General features: G+C 40.0%; 1 long non-coding RNA gene across 1 annotated transcript in view; it reads left to right on the plus strand.

The window, feature by feature from the left end:
- LOC112915621 (uncharacterized) overlaps window positions 1-11715 on the plus strand; it is a 75570-nt gene extending 63855 nt beyond the window's left edge. Inside the window, exons 4-6 of the long non-coding RNA XR_003234120.2 lie at window positions 5709-5849; window positions 6748-8494; window positions 10684-11715. This is a non-coding gene — a long non-coding RNA (uncharacterized lncRNA). The remainder of the gene's footprint in view (window positions 1-5708; window positions 5850-6747; window positions 8495-10683) is intronic.
- The last annotated feature ends 6906 nt before the right edge of the window (window positions 11716-18621 follow it).

The following is an 18621-nucleotide window of genomic DNA, read 5'->3' on the forward strand; positions in this document are numbered from 1 at the left end:
CTTCCAGAAGAAATGCAACTCTGCTGGCTGTTTACATTTCTGACTTCCAGAACTCTCAGATAAAATAAATTTGTGCTGTTTTAAGCTGGCAGCAATTTCTTAATGCAGCTACAGGAAACTAACACATTATTCTACTGCTGACTTGCATTAATGACTTCACTAGCTTCTTGGTTTATCAGTTTCTCCTTTTATAGAGAAGAACTTCTATGATATTTCATTAATCCTTAGGTTCCTTTCAGATAAAACTCTCAGGGATTGTGTATTTTGTCTAATGAAGCAGAATTCAGATATGTCACTCTTCTGACATTATCTCTCATAGGGAGGGGACATCATACTCACTTTAATACCCTCAGGGAATTTCTACATATTAGTTTGACTCTAATGTAATTTGCATTTTCTGCTCTGCTCAGTGAGTAAAAGCCATGTAGAATCATGATCACAGGGGATGAGGAACTCTACCCTCCCAGAATAAGTCCAAATGTGGATATCCCGTCTTGGTGAGGACAAAGAAGTGGTGCAATCAGTGAAGATGGCTCGTGGTGGAAACTCTGGACACACACTGATTTCCTGGTGCTCCAAGGGCCTTCATTGTGAGTTCACTGCCCATATGAAAGGGGCCATTATTTCTTGGGCCATACAACAAGATCAGGATTTTTGCAGATGGAGGTCATGGTACAGAGCCCCCATTTAGTAGAGCCCGACTGCTTGTTTTTCACTGGGAGGCCATAGATCCAGGATGAACCATCATCCACAGATGCCCAATTTCCTTTGTGGTCTGCTCAAGGGTGCCCAAATGTCAGTTTGTCACCATATAAAATGTATGATTTTTAGAGGGAGTGAACATGCTACCTGGCCTAATTTGCATCATGAACTAAGATAAATGAATGAATTGAAACACTGTATAGACAGATTATGACTGAGTAGGCACCAAGAAAATAAGCCTGAAAATACCTCAGACATATGTAAGATGGGGAATGTAAGCCCACAAACTGCCATAAACACTGTGATCCCTTGATGAAATTTTTAAGCTTATGGTAATCAGGATGCGTAAAGAAAATTAAAAAAAAAAAAAAAGGAAATTCTTATAGAAGGAGGTCTATCACTAAGAAAATTTATCTTCTTAGGACCAAGAATAACCTTTTGGTTAAAATGACAGAGCTATCAAGTCAAATACAAAATACATTTTATGTTCTTTTCCATGGAAAGCCTCATAGGATTTAGAATGAGTTTTCTCTTCTATTGCAAATGGATGGATCCAAGATATCTAATTGCTGTTCTTCCGATTGGGCACGCGGACGTGGCTCAAGCTACCTCTGCGATTGCACCATGGGGCAGGCATCAGATCTATCTGTGTTGCTCCTCACGGGCAGTTTCCTGTGGTCTGACTGAATCGTACAGGCTGAATGTTCCCGTGTTCCCATCAGAGTACTGAACGCATAAACAACTGAACACACCAAGCCAACCATTAATTTATATATTTGTGGGGGCCACCACAAAATACGGTGAAAATAAAAACTGATACTGTACAATACAACCATGGTCGCTGAGTTATGAGAAATTTCAAGCCATGATTGGGATCGTTGAATGCACTAACTTACTAGGTTCCACACAACTTCAGTTTTCTTTTTCTTTTTCTTTTTTTTTTTTTAACATTTTATTTATTTATTTATGAGAGACACAGAGAGAGAGAGAGAGAGGCAGAGACACAGGCAGAGGGAGAAGCAGGCTCCACGCAAGGAGCCTGATGTGGGACTTGATCCTGGGACTCCAGGATCACGCCCTGGGCCAAAGGCAGGCGCCAAACTGCTGAGCCACCCAGGGATCCCCAACTTCAGTTTTCTATTTCTCTCATCTGTCGGACAAACTATGTATTTCTCACAGAAACAGTATTAGTTTCTTTGGTGCCTGCACTCAGAGGCCACATTTGTGGCTGGTTAACATTCTTGCCAAAAGCTTTGTTAAAATAAAATAGACCATTCTCTAATCTGTGTGGAAATCGTGGGGGTGGAAAGAAGGAGTCCTTTCTTACCAGGGGAAAAAATCACTAATTTTGCTTTGGTTTCAATACAGTATTCATTTCTTCTTTGACTCATGAACAATTCAATGTACACAGCTTATTCAGTTTGAAATACTGTTTGATTTTAGGGTATTATGAATAAGAAACAGCATTAATAATTCATTGACTATGTTCTTTTATATTATTAAAGAACACATATATTTTAAAATATTGTCCTCTTTCTGTTCAGTGTTTATTTACCAAAGAATATAATACTGTTTAAGGGGTTCGTCATCCAATCCAAACCAGTGTAAACGTTTTCTGAGGATAATCAATTATTTGGGAAGTCTACAGGTTACCATGCAATGTGCCAATGGAAACAACTTCCTCCTCCTCACTGTTTCATCTTATTAACTATCGCCTCCTTTTAGTGTCCGTGGAGCATGCTTTGTGCGTGGTCTGGGTTCAGGTGATGGCACGTAGTACTGTCTTTCTTACAGAGGAATCTCAGTGAAGTGCTCACTGAACCCTGCCTGAGTCTCACAGGAAAAGCAGTGTGCAAAGAACACCAAAGTAGGAGTCAGAAGGCGAGGCGCTTGTCCTAGCTCCTTTCCTGGTCAGGGCATTCCGTGTGCATCTCTGTCCCCGGTAGTATGGTGACAACACAAGTGCCAGATACCAGCACAAGGTGGTATGTGATGTACATCAGAACAAGAATGTGGGGGTGCTCTGTCGGCCAGAGTGTGTTGGGCAAACAGGACGCGTTACTGGGAACTGATTGCGTGGAGGCCCTGACTGATCCAAGTCTCCCCACACTGCTAGTCTTAACACCCAGAACCTAACCCCCAACAGAGCAGCAGAGCCCCCTCCTTGGCTGCCAGAAGAAAGAGTTGAGCTCAGAACTAGGGTTTTCCGGGATCCCTGGGTGGCGCAGCGGTTTGGCGCCGGCCTTTGGCCCAGGGCGCGATCCTGGAGACCCGGGATCAAATCCCACATCAGGTTCCCGGTGCATGGAGCCTGCCTTCTCCCTCTGCCTGTGTCTCTGCCTCTCTCTCTCTCTGTCTCTGTGACTATCATAAATAAAAAAAAAAAAAAAAAAAAAAGAACTAGGGTTTTCCACTCAAATGGCTCATTCATCCCACCACCTCCTCTAGCTCCCGAGAGCTGAGCGCAAATGCCACCACCCTGGGGATGTGACCCAGTTGCCTCGCCACACACAGCTTTCCTCCCAGAGCACACACACCCAGGACACAGGAGTAGCTGTGCTCCCCCCTTCCGCGGAGCATACCGGCACCTCACTGTCCTCACACCACACCCGGGGTTTGCTCTTCCCTGCTGCTCCCTTTTCTACATGGCCCCTTAGCGACTCTCCCACGTCCTGGAGGTGGTAGTGTAATTTCTTTTCCATTATCCTTGTTCCCAGGATGTGATTTACTCACTATGACTCAGTGTGAATTCGAGTACTTCTAATAATGTTGTTTACAAATCCAAAAATGGTTAATAATGTTGAAAAGGATCGAGTCCATATTTTCACACCGCTCAGTCCCCAGGTAGGCCCTGATGGTGAAATGGAGTTGCAGAGATAGGGAAGGAGGATTCAGAAGAGGTAAAAGAAAATAAAGTCAAGGGATTTGACTGCACAGCCTTCCAGGAAGGGTTAAAACAACTGGACTTATTTTGGCCCTCAAGGCAAAGCATGCAAAACTCAGGCCAGCTGTTCTCCATCTCTACCAAAGAAGGAAACAAGGAAATGTTTTAAAATGTAGCAAGAGGGATTTAGGTTAGATATAAAGAAGAATTTCTTAATAATGTGCGTTGTCAAATACTGCAAGGGTTTACAAAGGAAATTTGTGGAATTTCCTTCTATGGCAATCTTTCCATATTCAGATAAATTCCACTTGTGTAGGATGGTTTAAATAAAGTACTTTACAATTTTTCCCAAATGTCTATACAGTCAGGCAATTACACAAATAGATTAGAGCTGTAGTGAATAACTTGCCTCATGATTGCCTCAGTATCATTGAAAAACTTTTGGGGAAGTTCAGTTCTTTTTTTGTCAATTGTAGTAAAATATACATATGAAAAAGGTAACATTTTAACCATTGTTAAACAATCAATTCGGTGGCTTTAGGTACCTTCACATTGTGTGGCAACCATCGCCATTGTCCATCCCCAAAACATTTTCATCATCCTAAAGGGACACTGTACCCACTAAACAACAATCCTGCATTACCTAGCTCTCTCCTCAGCCCCTACTAACCACTAGTCTACTGTCTGTCTCTATGGATCTGAGCTTCTCCTACATGTTGATGGCTGCCCTACAACCCAACTCCCTCTTCTCAACATAGAGCCTAAAGGGCTGCTTCTCCCAGCCCCTTCTGCGGGTAAGGTGAAGACACCCGGGGTGTCTGGTCTGCCCATCAGGCATGTCGCATGAGCCCTGGGTCCCTGAGTGAGCAATGTGGGAACCTGGCAGGCTAGTGGTGTCTGTTTGGTTGGGGCAGGTGTGATGATACCTGCAGCTTGCCAACTTGGGTTGGTGTAGCATGGTTCTCTGGTTGGGTTGGTGTAGCATGGTTCTCTGGTTGGTGAGAATCTCCACTTCCTCATCGTGGAGATTGTTTATGATACTCGGGTGAAGCACGTCTTTCAGGCTAGTCCTCTGGTCTGATAAGGAGCTGAGAATTACACTTGGAAATTCTCAGACTCTGTGTCTTTGGTGATACCGTGATTCTGGAACCCATTCAGTATGCTCTAATAGATCCCTTCTCACCCAGTTAGCATGGATTCTGTGGTCTGCCTTTTAAGAACCTTGACCAATACAGAGGGAATTATCTCCCTATATTGACTTCCTTCCATAGGTGATTTTTTTCTCTTCCTGGATCAGGGAAGAAAGGAAGGTGGGCCCAGGAGAACCAAGCAGTTGATAGAGCCAGGGCAACTTTTTCCTGTAGCGTCTGTGATGCCTTGACATGCTTTGGAAATGGGCACACCAGAGGTGGCATAAGGAAGTCTCCACCTTCCTCACAGGGACCTTTTGAGGTGCTGTGCCTCACAGAAGCTTTGCTGTGGCACATCTACATGCACGCAGCAGATTCCTCTGAGGCCTTAAATGCTTACTCTCATCTGAGAAGCAATCCCCCATTCCCCTGAGCATAGAAGGGTGGGCCTGTGTTGTGTGAAAATGAGTGGTTTGCAGGGGTGGGGAGGAGGAGGTTTTCCCCTCTTGCTCCTAAGGGATCATTCTTAACTTTACGCGTGGGGGGTGGGGGGGTGGGGAGCTAGTGTTGAACTCTCCCTGTTGGCCATTCCGTGGCAAGCTGCCAAGCTGCTGGGAGTTCCCAGAAGTAGTTTGCTTCTTGCCTCCTGGTGTATAGATTCATGTTTGTTTGCAAGCTCCTCAGGAACCACATCTTACACATGTTTGTAGTCCTCACTGTCCCAGCAAGTGAAGGTGCTTAGTAAATGTTCAGTTCCAGGCTAACCTGTGTAAACATGAGCTTATAGTGTATCTGGTTGTAATTTCTCCTACATTTCAGTATTCGTCTTTTACTTATGCTACGAGTCTATCCTCTTGTAGCTGCTATGATTTTAATGTTAAAAACCTCTTCCTTGCAGTTGCATCATTCCTTTTTCATTGCATTCTAGTCTTATTACATGCATATAATGTAATATAATGTGATGTAAAGTAACGTTCTCACATCATGACCAGGACATCCATTGGAATTGGCAGAGTGATTAACTCAAAAAAAAAAAAAGAGGAATTGGCAGAGTGATTAATGAAGCAGACTCTGGAGCCAGGCCATCTCTGTTAGAATCATGGCTCCACCAGTTAACAGCTACATGCCCCTGGGTAAGTCACTGCACCTCTCTGTGCCTCAGTTTCTTTCTCTGTAAAATGAGGATAATAATGATACATACTTGGTGTGTTTATATATATATATATACATATATTTATAAACAATACATATATATATATAAACAATGCCTTGAACCATCCAAGGGCTATATAAATGTTATCATTAAGTTCTCTTCTGTGTTCTGCAGAATTTGTTTCTATGATTTATTATTTGGGTCTTTTTCTTTTGTGCTCCTAGTTTTCCTAAATGTCTTTTGTTATCTAACCACTTTTAAGAATAATGAAGCTATTGGTTTAAGTTTCCTCTGCTGTTGTGTGAATAGTTCTTTTCCCAAAAGTACCCTGCACTGCATTGAAACATGACTAGCAGTTTTATGTATGTGGGCAAGAGCCTGTCACATAACCTGATTTCTTTCAGGGTGAGTGATACAGACATTAGCTGACAGGTGCAGTTTCTTTAAAGGCCAGGACAAACAGGTTTTAAACTTCTATACCTCCCTAGAAGATCTAGCAACACAATCGCTTTATTGATCAAAGAGACTTTAGGCTGCTTGACTCTACTTTCAGGTACAAAAAGGAGAAATGAGAGGTACATTGGGGAGCTATTTGGTTCATAAGCCTCCAGATCACCTTCCTATTTATTTCTCATTTCCACACTCTTCCTTATTTGCAAACTTCAAAATGGTGCCTCCAATGGGAAGACTGACTCCCACCTCCACCTCCACTAGAGTCTGCAGTTAGTAAACTTGGGACTACATTTCACTCTGTTCTATTTAATATGTCAGTAGCCTTTTATCCCTTTTCTCTCTTTCAAAATTTTGTTATAATTTCTGTTCCACCTTCCCATTATTTTCTTTGTTAATGTTTATTTTTTTATTTTATTTTTTTTTAGTACCGCTATGTGGTATCAGAAAGTCCCTGGAATTTCCATGGAATCTGGATCGATAGGAAGTTCCTTGTACATTCTGCCCTCTTGATCTGGAATGAACATCACAAGTATTGTTGGAACCAGGGAAGATTAACAGTTAATCGTTCATCCCCTCTTTTCGATTCCAAAACGATTGAAAACAAAGATGATAGTGTTCCACCTCAGAAACACAATGGCCACACAAAAAACAGAGAAAATTAATGCATTATCCTTTCCAAAAAAAAAAAAAAAAAAAAGAACCAGAACTAATAGATGTTAGACTCTCCCTAATTGCATTAATTAATTCACTCCTTCTTGGGAGAAAGAAGTAAAATGCAGAGAAAAAATAGTTGTGCTTGGCACCAAAGAATAGTTTGTGGGTGAGAAGTATTAGTCGGTTCCCATTTTATGAGCTGAGGTAAGAACACAAGGAATGGAAGGCTAGAGATATCCGTTTTCTAAATATTCTATTGATGAAGTACCTGAAATTTTGGGGGACAAAATGAATTGCTCCTGACCACAGAATTTATAAATGATAAAGCTAGACACTAGCATTTCTAACTGGGGGGCCTTTAATCCTTCTTCTGTGCTACATTCCTTTTCTGTAATATGCTATTGTGACCTCAAACATCAAAATGCCATAACCTCAAAGGTATATTCAATGAAACTAATAATGCTGGCTTAGAATTTTGCTCTCTCACACACTGTAATGTAATTCCTAAGGCAAAGGAGAGAACTAATATAGTTTAGAAAGTTCAAAAAAAAAAAATTAAAAAACAGAAAGTTAAAAAATATACTGCAACAAAAGAATTTTCAGTCTCTCATTAGTCTACAACATTTTATTAACCCAGAGTTACTGGGTTTTCCTCCCTACTCCTCAAGCTTCTGATATATATATTTTTTTCTTTTTTACTACAGAACATATTTTTATTTTCTGAACATCTCATTTTGGTCTTTGAGGTTCTTAGGAAATAATTGACTCCATGCTTATATGTGCCCAGTAGCAAATCACAGTGTCTGTATTTCTTAGCATCTGAAAAAGCACAAAACTGAAAAGGCTCCCTCAGGAGACAGAAGTGTTCTGAGTCTTCATGATCCTGCAGATGGCCAGAATTTTGTGAAAGTCCATTTTAAATGTGGATGTCTCCTGACAGAGCTACTCTCAAATAGCTGGTGATGACATTTGGCCATTTTCTTTAAGCATCTCATTTTTTCCTCTGCTTGGATTGAGATTGGTTCGTGAATTACAATCCCTGGCAGGACAGCTGAAACGGGAAAATATTAAGCTGCTGGGATACAGAAATTCCTTTCCCTTATCCTGAGATTCCATTAATGGATCTCTGGCCCTTTACTAGTAGTTTTTATAATAAGTATTTCCGAGTTATTTGAGGAAAAGGGATAACTAGCTGAAACAAAGCTTTCTGGTGTCTTCTCCTTAGCATAAAAATGATAAACAAAAAGAGAACGTTCTACCTAGGTCATTCATCCAAAACAGCACCATATTTGTGACCCAGTCAACTGAATAGTTTAGAAGCAGTACTTCTTTCTCCATTTCAGTATTTATAGAACACCTATGATTTGTTATTGAGTATCCTCAGAAATGAAGTGCAATGATGACCAGAGCAAGAATTCAACGTTTAAGGAGCTCCCAGTCTAATGAAGGAGGCAGAAGAGTGACCTATCATAATATTACAACATTATGTGGTCTGCACTATGACTGGATGTACTCCAGGTGAGTATATGAATATAGTACAATGGAGAATAGCAGCTTATCTCCTAGGTGCATGTTATAAAGGAGGCTCTGGAGATGATTTTTGTGATAAACTCTAAAAAACAAAGACAGATTGGGGTGCTTGGGTGGCTCAGTTGGTTGGGAGGCCAACTCTTGGTTTCAACTTGAGTCGTGAGCTCAGGATCACGATCTCGAGGTTGGAGGATCGACTATGTAGGGCTCCTGAGTCTGCTGGAGATTCTCTCTCACTCCCTCCCCCTTTGCTTCTCCCCCCACGCACATGAATGCAGTTTTCTATTTCTTTCTGTCTGAAATGGATAACATCTTTAAAAACACAAAAACAAAAAAGCTTTTCCACGATGAAAGGTTAAGGATGAGTATCCTATACTAAGGAAATAGAGTATTTAGACAGGAAAGCGTGAAGGAAGACAGTGTGCTCAGAACACAAAGTGGTAGCTGGAACAGAGTGTGAGGTGAAGGGAGAAGTGGGGAGACAGTGGATGAGATCAGAGAATAGACAGATGGCATTGATATGAGAAGGACTTGGAATTTTTTTCCTCTGGACTTGACATTTTTTTGTTTTTCTTTTTTTAAGAGTTTATTTATTCATTCATGAGAGACACAGAGAGAGGCAGAGACACACAGGCAGAGGGAGAGGCAGGCTCCCTGCGGGGAGCCCAATGTGGGGCTCATCCCAGGACCCTGGGATCACGACCTGAGCCCAAGGCAGAGGCTCAATTACTGAGCTACCAGGTGCCCTGGGCTTGTCATTTCTAACATATGGGAGTTTCTCATGTACTTTTGTATATGGGAACTTCTGGGGGAACACTAAAAACTAAATTTGCATCCAGATTTCCTGCCGAGTTTTTTGGTCTCACCGTGAGCAGAACTGCATCCTGCCCTGATAATCGGAAGAAGGGAAAGTTCCCTCATATTCTGTGAACACCTGCTCTCCTTGGTTCAACGTGACATTTCTCTAGACCACTTAGCTTACCTGCAGGAAGCTGCGCCCTTGCTCTGTCATCTCATGATCATTCAACATTCTGAGTGAGAGATGTTGCTGTCGTGGTGTTATCCTTGGCTGGGGCCAGCAGAGCAAAACATGCATATGTTGCCTGAAATTTGGCCACACGTCTGTGAAAATGACCAGTTGAAAAAACGGTCAAGTGAGAATCATTCCTAAGAATCCATTGAAATTAAATAGGAGTGTGACAAGAACACATCTGTGTTTTAAGAATGTAATTCTGGAGGAAGCATCATCTTGATACATTATGGCTAGAGCTTTATCTACATGATGAGAATGGAGGGCCATGCATATGTATAAATATATGTATAAATAAATAGTTTTAGAAGGCAGTATAGCACTAGGAATGAAAGCTTAGGCTTCAGCATTCATCAGCGTGGGTCTGAAATCTTACTCCTCTACATAGGATGCTCTATGGCAAGTCATATAGCATCTTTGATCTCAGTTTCCTCCTCCGGAAAAAAGGGGATTATATCAGTACTGGTTTCTTAGAGTTGTTGTGAGGATTAAATAATATAATACATGTAAAGCGATCAGAATAGTGTCTGGCATGACATAAATGCTCAATAAATGTATTTTTACACTGGGAAGTATGATCATACTGCAAAGAGAAAATTGATAGGATATGTCAGATAATAGGATAAAGGGATATAAAAAAGGTGAGACATAGGATAACTTGAACAACAGAAATTATGATTGATCGTATAATGAATGAGGAAAGAATCTAGAAGGGGTAAATATTGGGGAAAGTTCATTAAAAAGAAAAAAAAATTGGTGTCTCAGGTGTTAAGTTTGAGGAAGCTGTGATATATACAAATTGAGGTAGCAAGAAATCCGTTGGATATATATGTGTTTGGGGCTCATATCAAAGACTGACCTGAGGATATAGAGCTTGGGAACCCCCAGTCAATAAGTGAAAGTGGGGGCCACTGGGGGAAGGGGAGATTAAGGAGGCCAAGGAGGGAGTAAGGAAAGAAAGCAATTTATTCTGAAGACGATTACTTGAAATATTTAGATAATCTTCTCTTTTGCCCTCTTCTTAATTAATCCCATTTAATTGTTCTGATATTGCAAGTAATACATGCTTTCTACATACAATTCTGAGTATTTTCTTAGTGTTCTCCTTTTTTTAAGACAAAAGATTTAAGTGATTTTTCATTTGCAGGCTTTGCTCTGAGAAGAAAATGTTCTGGAGTCATCCCACACTGGGGCTTCGAACACAAGGCAAATATAAAACACCTCCTGCTCTGTTGTCTTCACTGAAGGCCAGACAAAAGCAATCAGCTTGAATCCACCCCTCCTTAGATGAAAACCCAGCTGTGTTCCTGTCCAGACTGAGAGCTGGGAGTCAAACGGCAGGGGGATGCACCACTTACGCTGTGATGGAGGAGGAAGACTGGGGCCCTTTGTGCTGCTGACACTCTGGCAGGGCAGGCTGGTATTAGAGGAGAAAGCCTGTGATTACTTCGAGTACAGATATTTCCCCTTCAGTGGCCTTACTGTGCAGCCTGGGAGCTAAACTGCGAAGTGACCACCATGGCACCCACTGGACCTCAGATGCAGGCAGCACCCTGTAGTAGGGGACAGGGGTGCTCCATGGCCTCCTTACCCCCCACCCCCCGAGTTGCTAAGGCCTTGACAGGTGGCTACTTGGGAGGGAAGATGATCCTGAAAGGCTTCCCACAGTGATGCAGGGCAAGCTCTGTACCTGTTTCCTAGCCTCTCGCTCTCTGTCTTCCACAGCCCAGTTTGGATCTGGAAGGAGCCCAATGGTGGGTAAACCAACAGGGGGACTCAGTATGGGTAGATGCACCAAAGAGCCGAGCCACCAAATGCAACCAATAGGAGAAACCAAGCTCCAATGAACACATCCAGATTTCTGCAATCAAAATATCTAGAAAGAAGCTCTTTTAATCCTAGCATTCCCACAATTCGTGTTTCACTCTTTAGGTATTAGTCTGCATTACCAGTGGGCAGGACCTCATAATATTTTCAGTGCTGAGAGCCTCTAAAGGTATTAATCTGACCCTGAGCAAATCATCAGTTTCTATACTAGGGGGTGCCTATTCCTCACTTACTTTTAAGACTATGTCCGTTGCTCTTGCATGAGGGGAAAAGAAGGCGCAATGTTCTTTTTCCAGATTCTTAGTTGTTTTTATACGTCGGATCAACATCCTCAGCTGACGCAGGAATAGAGGTGTGTGACCTGCTTCTTTGGACGTTTTATCGCCTGCTGCCTCCACATTCCCAGCTTTAGGTTTAGCTACTTATTTTCACTAACCTGTTTCTCTGCTGCTGTGCTCTCTCATTGCTCAGAGGTCTAACATTTCTTAGACTTTTATGTTGATTTCTCCGCTTGTATTCTAATGAGTGTGCTCTGTCCGATTGCCATTAAACACTGCAGGGGGTTACTGTTTATCATACGTCCACCAGGCAGGGCCAACACAGTGTGAACTCTCTTCTTGAACCTCCAAAAAATCTGTATGCATGTGTAAGGTTGAAACAAAACAAACAAAAAACATGGCCAGTTTGAAAATGACTGCAAAATCCTGAAAGATTCTGGCTCTTGGCCAGAATTTCTTGTATGGGAAACCTCAGATTTCCCCGCCAACTGTTTTTCCTTGCCTTTCCTGGGGTTTCAGATTGCAGGACCATTATAATGTCACTACACAGAGCTCACTGACAGGCTAGTTAGAGGAAGCTACTTAAATCCCAACAATTTCATTCTACATTTACCACACTCAGTCTTAGATCCATGCCTCCTCTCCCCACACTTCCCTTCTCCTATTTTTCTTCTTCTTTTTTTTTCCTCCCTATTTTTCTACACCTCTACTTCCAACATATTCCCCTTAGGGAGACCAAGAGGAAAAAAGAACCCCAAATACTGACCTTTATGAGAGAAGGTCTTGGAGATTTCTTACTTGTTGATATTGAAGGAAAAAAGAAATCATCAGGATGTCTCCTCTATCCTTTTAAATCCTACCCTACTACTAGGAATCAACTGATTTCCAACTCTGAAAAGGCTTCAGAGAATATTCAGAAACTCAGTGAACATGAATAAGAGAATTTTGATAGATTAAGAACAAATGTTAACAGTCAAGCCATTCCAAGAATGTTCTGCTTTCTTTCTCCAGGAGTTATTTAAGTTGAGCTGCCTTTTAAAGGACACAATTGGATGTGTACCATTTCTGATCCTTGACCTCTGGGATATGGGGTATTTTGGTGGAGAGTACTAAGGCTTTCGCATTCACTTTCCAGAATGAGTCTCTTTAACCAGAAGGAGGTACCTCTCATAGCTGGCATAGGAAAACTAATCTTTGGAAGGCAAATACCTTGAGAAGAAAAACTGTAACACCTATAATTAATTCGTGTTGTTTATTGTAATCTAAGTGGGAGCTGACTGAACATTATCTGTGTGTATCAGAGAAGCTAGCCCCCCTCCCACTTCTTTAAGAAGAGTTAAAATGCACTACAAGAAAATTTGTTTCATTTCCAGAAAAGATTAATTTGGAAAACATGTCTTTTGACACATTGCTCATAATTAAAATAATTCTTCATTTTTTCTGTTTCCTTTAAGTAAAAACGTGTGGCTTTATTTAACCCTCCTTCAGTTAACTCTCTCAAAAGAAAATAACCTTGAGCCCCATAAACACATTTGATTCTCTGTTGACAAGAAAAGAGAAGCAGTGGTTGCCTTCCGCGTCAGGGACTCCCACATTATTGCAGCTCCAAAGTCAGATGCCCTGTGAACACCAACCTCTAGCTTCCTGCTATTGACAGGGCTTTTTGCTTTCAAGTTCTGCCTTCTGCATTTTACCAATGCACACAGCCATACAGTTCAATTAAAATTATACTGCTCGAAATGTTTGCATAGGAGCCGTCTTCATTCAATAAGTATGTTTTGATCTCCTCTATATCAGGCTCTGAGGACACAATAGTGAGCAAAATAAACACAACTTCTTTCCTGGGGCTTGTAATCTGGTGAGGGAGAGAGAAATTAACGAAATAATTAAAATAATTAAAAATAGTAAAGAAGCATCACAAAGAAAAATTCCAGGTGTTGTGTCAGTGCTCCATTAGGAGATTTATTTATGACTTTACTTACTTACTTGTTATAGGGGAAGGAGTGTTGGGGGGACTTCATCAAATCAGAGAAGTCCTTTTTTTCTTTTTCTTTTTAAAGTAGGCTCCACTCACAACCCTGATATCAAGACCTGAGCTGAGATCAAGAGTCAGATGCTTAAACGACTGAGCCGCCCAGGTGTTCCAGAAAGAAGTCCTTTCTGAAGAAATGTGTGAACTAAGACCTAAGACCTGAAATGTGTGAACTAGGACTAAGACCTAAGAAGTCCTTTCTGAAGAAATATGTGAACTAAGACCTGATAACTGGTAGGCTCATACAACAGGATTTAGTATAGCAATTAAAAGTGAATGAGCAAGAACAACATGTATCAAAATGCATGGCCCTCTAAATCACATTGTTTGGGCAAAAATCTCCTTTCTTTAAGTGTGGGTAGGTCTGATCTTATCAAGTGAATACTATTAATGGAGGTCCTAGAAGACAGGAAAGCCAGGCAGTTTTTTCTGGGGGTCTTGAAATCACACAGTGCTGTTGTGGAGAAGGCACATGTCAGGCATGGGCAGGTGACATATAAAAGTTGAAAATGATCCCCTGCCAAAAGCCAGCAAAAAAACAGGGACCTTAGGCTACAGCTACAAGGAACTGAATTCTCCAACAAATGCTGAGTTTTGGAAGAGGGCCCTTGCCTCAAGTAAGCTCACGGCCCCAAGTATCCACAGAATCCAGACACATTGTGCCCAAATTCCTGACCCACAGACACTGAGATCATAACTTGATGTTGTATTAAGATCTTGAATTTGTGGTAATGTGTTATGTAGCAGTAAAAACAAATAGAACTATTGAGGTAAACGTTAAGCAAATGCAAATTCTCACAAAATGAGGGGCAAGAAGGGCCACAGAGATCATGGTGGCCAACTCCCTCTCGTTGAAGATGGTGAGGTCTAAGAGGTTGATATGAATTACCCAGGGATGAACATTCTAGTCAATGACAAAAGATCCCAAGGCTCCAGGATGAAGAAGAGGAGCAGAATAACACCTAAAATGATAATATCAGGGGGAGGAAAAGAAGAATAAGGTAGTAATTCTGGATTATTCTACGTTCATGTCTAAGTTAAAAAGACAAAGGCAAGTGTAGTAATAAAGCAGATCTGTTTTCTAGCACTGTGCTGCTAAATGGAAGGGCTCATGCACCCCAATGTTTATAGTAGCATTATCAACAATAGTCAGATTATGGAAAGAGACCAAATGTCCATCGACTGATGACTGATGAATAGATAAAGATGTAGTATGTACACACACACACACACACACACACACACACACAGTGGAATATTATGCTGCCATTAAAAAGAATGAAATCTTGCCATTTGTGATGAGATGGATGGAACTAGCTGTATTATGCTAAGTGAAACAAAACAATCAGAGAAAGACAAACATCCATACAATTTCACTCATATGTGGAATTTAAGAAACAAAACAGATGAACATAGGGGAAGGGAAGGAAAAATAAAATAACAACAGAGAGGGAGACCAACCATAAGAGTCTCTTAATTATAGAGGACTGAGGGTTGATGGAGGGGAGGTGGGCAGGGTGATGGGCTAAATGGACAATGGGCATTAAGGAGGGCACTTGTTGGAATGAACACTGGGTGTTGTATGTGGGTGATGAATCACTGGATTTTGCTCCTGGAACCAGTGCTGCATTGTATGTTAACTAACTTAAAATTAAATTTAAAAAAACATAAAAAGGAATAAGCTGTGAATTAAAAAAATAATAATTGAGCAAGGAATATCATAAAATTTATAGTTAAGTCTAAATAGTGTCTGATGACTTCAAAAAAATAATTGGCAATTTAAAAGTCTAGATATTCCAAAAGAAGGAGTGGGAATAAGGCAGGAAATGTGGTGAGTATTTTATGTTGGCATAGACTGTGCTTAAAATTCACTCTAGCTGTTCTTCAACAAATATGCTACTGAATAATAGCCTTTATCTCTTATTCTAAAGACCCCATGGAAACATAATAAGTAAAGTGATGAATTTATAGCAATTTTGTTCAGGCCATAAACCAAAACAAACCCAAAAATTTTTACATGCATTTTCTGGCTGCATCAGATCAAAAAGTATTTTTGCATTTTTCCTACTTTATTTAAATTATCCCCATAGAATTTCCTCAGTTTCCCTTATCATTTGGCAAAGGCTTTATTTTAAGCATATTAATAATGCTGTGGCTCTGGTTCAAATATAACTTTACCCACTGGCCTGCATTTCTTTGCATTTCAATCTTTACCCACCCGCCAATTTAATTTCAAATTATTTTAAATTGAGACTAAACACCATACAAATTTTAGGTGTTGTACATATAATTTACGGGGGCCAGCTGGAAAGCCGAAACTTTGATCAAATTGTACATGATAATGGAATACTTGATATAAATGGATAGCATAATTTGACACTACTCATTGATGCTCACAGAATTACCTTCACTTTTTGAAGTTCTGATATTGTCATTTATCATTTCCAGAAAAGAAGAAAAATCTGTTAAAAAGTATTTACCTTCATTGAATGGGGTGTGTTCTGTGATTTCTATTATTAATTGTAAAAACACAGTTTCTGGTCTCCCTATTACATTATTAGTGTCATCAACTAATTATTGATATATTTCTAAAATAATGTCTGAAAACAAGAGGTAAAGTTGTGTTTACGTTATGTCAAGTTTTAACTGAAATTCAGGTTAGAACTGGCTATCTGTTCTGACCTGAAATATATTTAATTTTTCTCCTGGATTTGACAGGAATAGCACTCATTCAGGACAAAGCTATCAGCCATTCTCCAGACAGAGAATAGAGTTCTACATTTCAAGTTATAGCTCAAGACTTCTAGAAAAACCTTTTCTAGTAATTTGTGTCATGTCTCTTCCTTTTCCATCCTAGAAGGCACAAAATGAAATAACTCCTCTGAAAATTTTCTCTTGGTAAAAATCACTGAGCAGCTAGAAACTATAATGAAGTTGTCAGAAATATATTGAGAAATCAAGCAATTTGCTTTCAAATATACAAAAAATATTATTTTTCCATGGGATACTTCTCTCACATATTGTGAAAGATCATTTATTACCAGAAAATCAGAATTGGTGAGGAAGGAGAGGAATGAGTATACGTGCATAGGGAATGGAAACAAGTAATTTGCTTTGATTTGAATGTGAGCCTGTTTTCTAATCTCCTTTGCAAGTAATGGCATATTGACGTTAGTAATAATTAGCTTTTTAATTCTGGAGACATTCAACTTATTGAATTACATACAGTCAATTAATAATCTCAATAGGTTTTCGTTTTTAAATTCCCCTTTGTGTTATTTTAAATATGTTGTTATGCTTAATACTGGAATATTTTTATGTTTCCTTTGGAAGAGACTACTCTTCTGCAAATGCGCATTTGCCTATAATTTATGATGGTGACAATGTGGGAAAGTTCACTGGAATTATGATGTTCCAAAGTATAGTTTTAGAAATCTGTTCTAGGCGACCAAACATTTCGATATTACTACATTTTAATTTACTCATACTACATTAAAATTTAATTGAATAAAAAAAATACTAAATTGTGTCAGTTTTTGTCATGAGATTCATCATACGACTCTTAGGAAATTACTTAGAAAAGCAATTAATCCATTTACCCTCTCTCTTCACATGCAGCTGTTTCTCAATCTTGCAGTTTAATACAGAGATCAAGAATTGCAGATGTTTCTGGATTTCAGAGAGGATAGGCACTAAAAGGAACAGCAGCACTTCTATGAATATCCAGACATTCTGCAAGTCCTGCCTCTGCTTTCAAGACTGATACTGAAGAGCGAGTCATGGGTAATGGCTGGGGCAGGACAGGGGACCCCAAAGAGATAATCCCTCTTACTCCTTCCACCTCTGCATCATCCCTCTGTCCACACACGTTTCTGCTGACAACCTGCTGCTTGTGACACTTGGACTTTGAAGACTAAAGCTGAAGGATTCCATTGGGCTTTCCAGAATAGATCCTAGTAGCCTTCATGTCCCACGAGAAATTGCCTTTCAGCAACAATATCTCTTGCTGAAGATCGAGATACTGTATTGTACTGGGAAAAGCACTGGATTAAGAGTCAAAAATCCTATGGATTAGTCTCAAAGTTTTTATTGCTAGCTAATCCCTGAGCTACTTTTTAAGTGTAGACTGGTAACAGAAATTTTGAATGCTGCGCATGTCACTTATGGATCCTGGAAGGAGACACTAAAAACTCCCTATCCTCCAGTTTTTAAAACATTAATGAAAGAGACTATAATTAAATTAATTATTTGACACTATTTGGTCCACTCTTACAGGCCTAATTACCTCATCAATTTCTCTCCTCAGCTTTGCTTGCTGGGCTGCTTTTCGCCGACTCTGACAAGGCAACCTGATCTTATGCCTGGGCCTGGAGAATTCAGCCACAGGGCCAGGGGAACCTCCTGTTTTCATTCATGTCATGTGTTACAAATTAAACTATTGTAGAGTACAGAAGGTGAAATTCATGTTCTATTATAATTAAGAGAAAAAATAAAATCTAATAAAAATATTTTGACGATTACTGTTTGAAGATTACTGTGCTAATATTGCATTTCTCTAATGCTGGCCATTAGTACTCCCCCCAAAATTAGGAAATAGTTTTTGTTACTTATTAGATAAAGAACTTAACTTCAGATCACAAATGTGATATAATGTTAGATCATCATATTTTGACTTCTCTAGCTCCCCTTTAAGCTCTCGGATGGCAGTCCCATCCCAGCATATCCCAACCACAGTCTGAGGACTGATGGATATGAAACATCATAGAAGATTTTAAAAGCACTTGAGAATATTCTTCGTGATAGTAAAGAGCAAAAAATGAAAAACTGTTTTTGTAAAATAAAAATCAATAAACACAAGTGACAGGTAGAAATTAAGACTACCTTTTTTTCTAAGTTTGCTTGATAAAAATGTAATAATCAGTAAGACTTCTATTCCTTTCTTTTTTAA

This window comes from Vulpes vulpes, chromosome 14 (genome assembly GCF_048418805.1).
Source record: "Vulpes vulpes isolate BD-2025 chromosome 14, VulVul3, whole genome shotgun sequence".
Lineage (NCBI taxonomy): Eukaryota > Metazoa > Chordata > Mammalia > Carnivora > Canidae > Vulpes > Vulpes vulpes.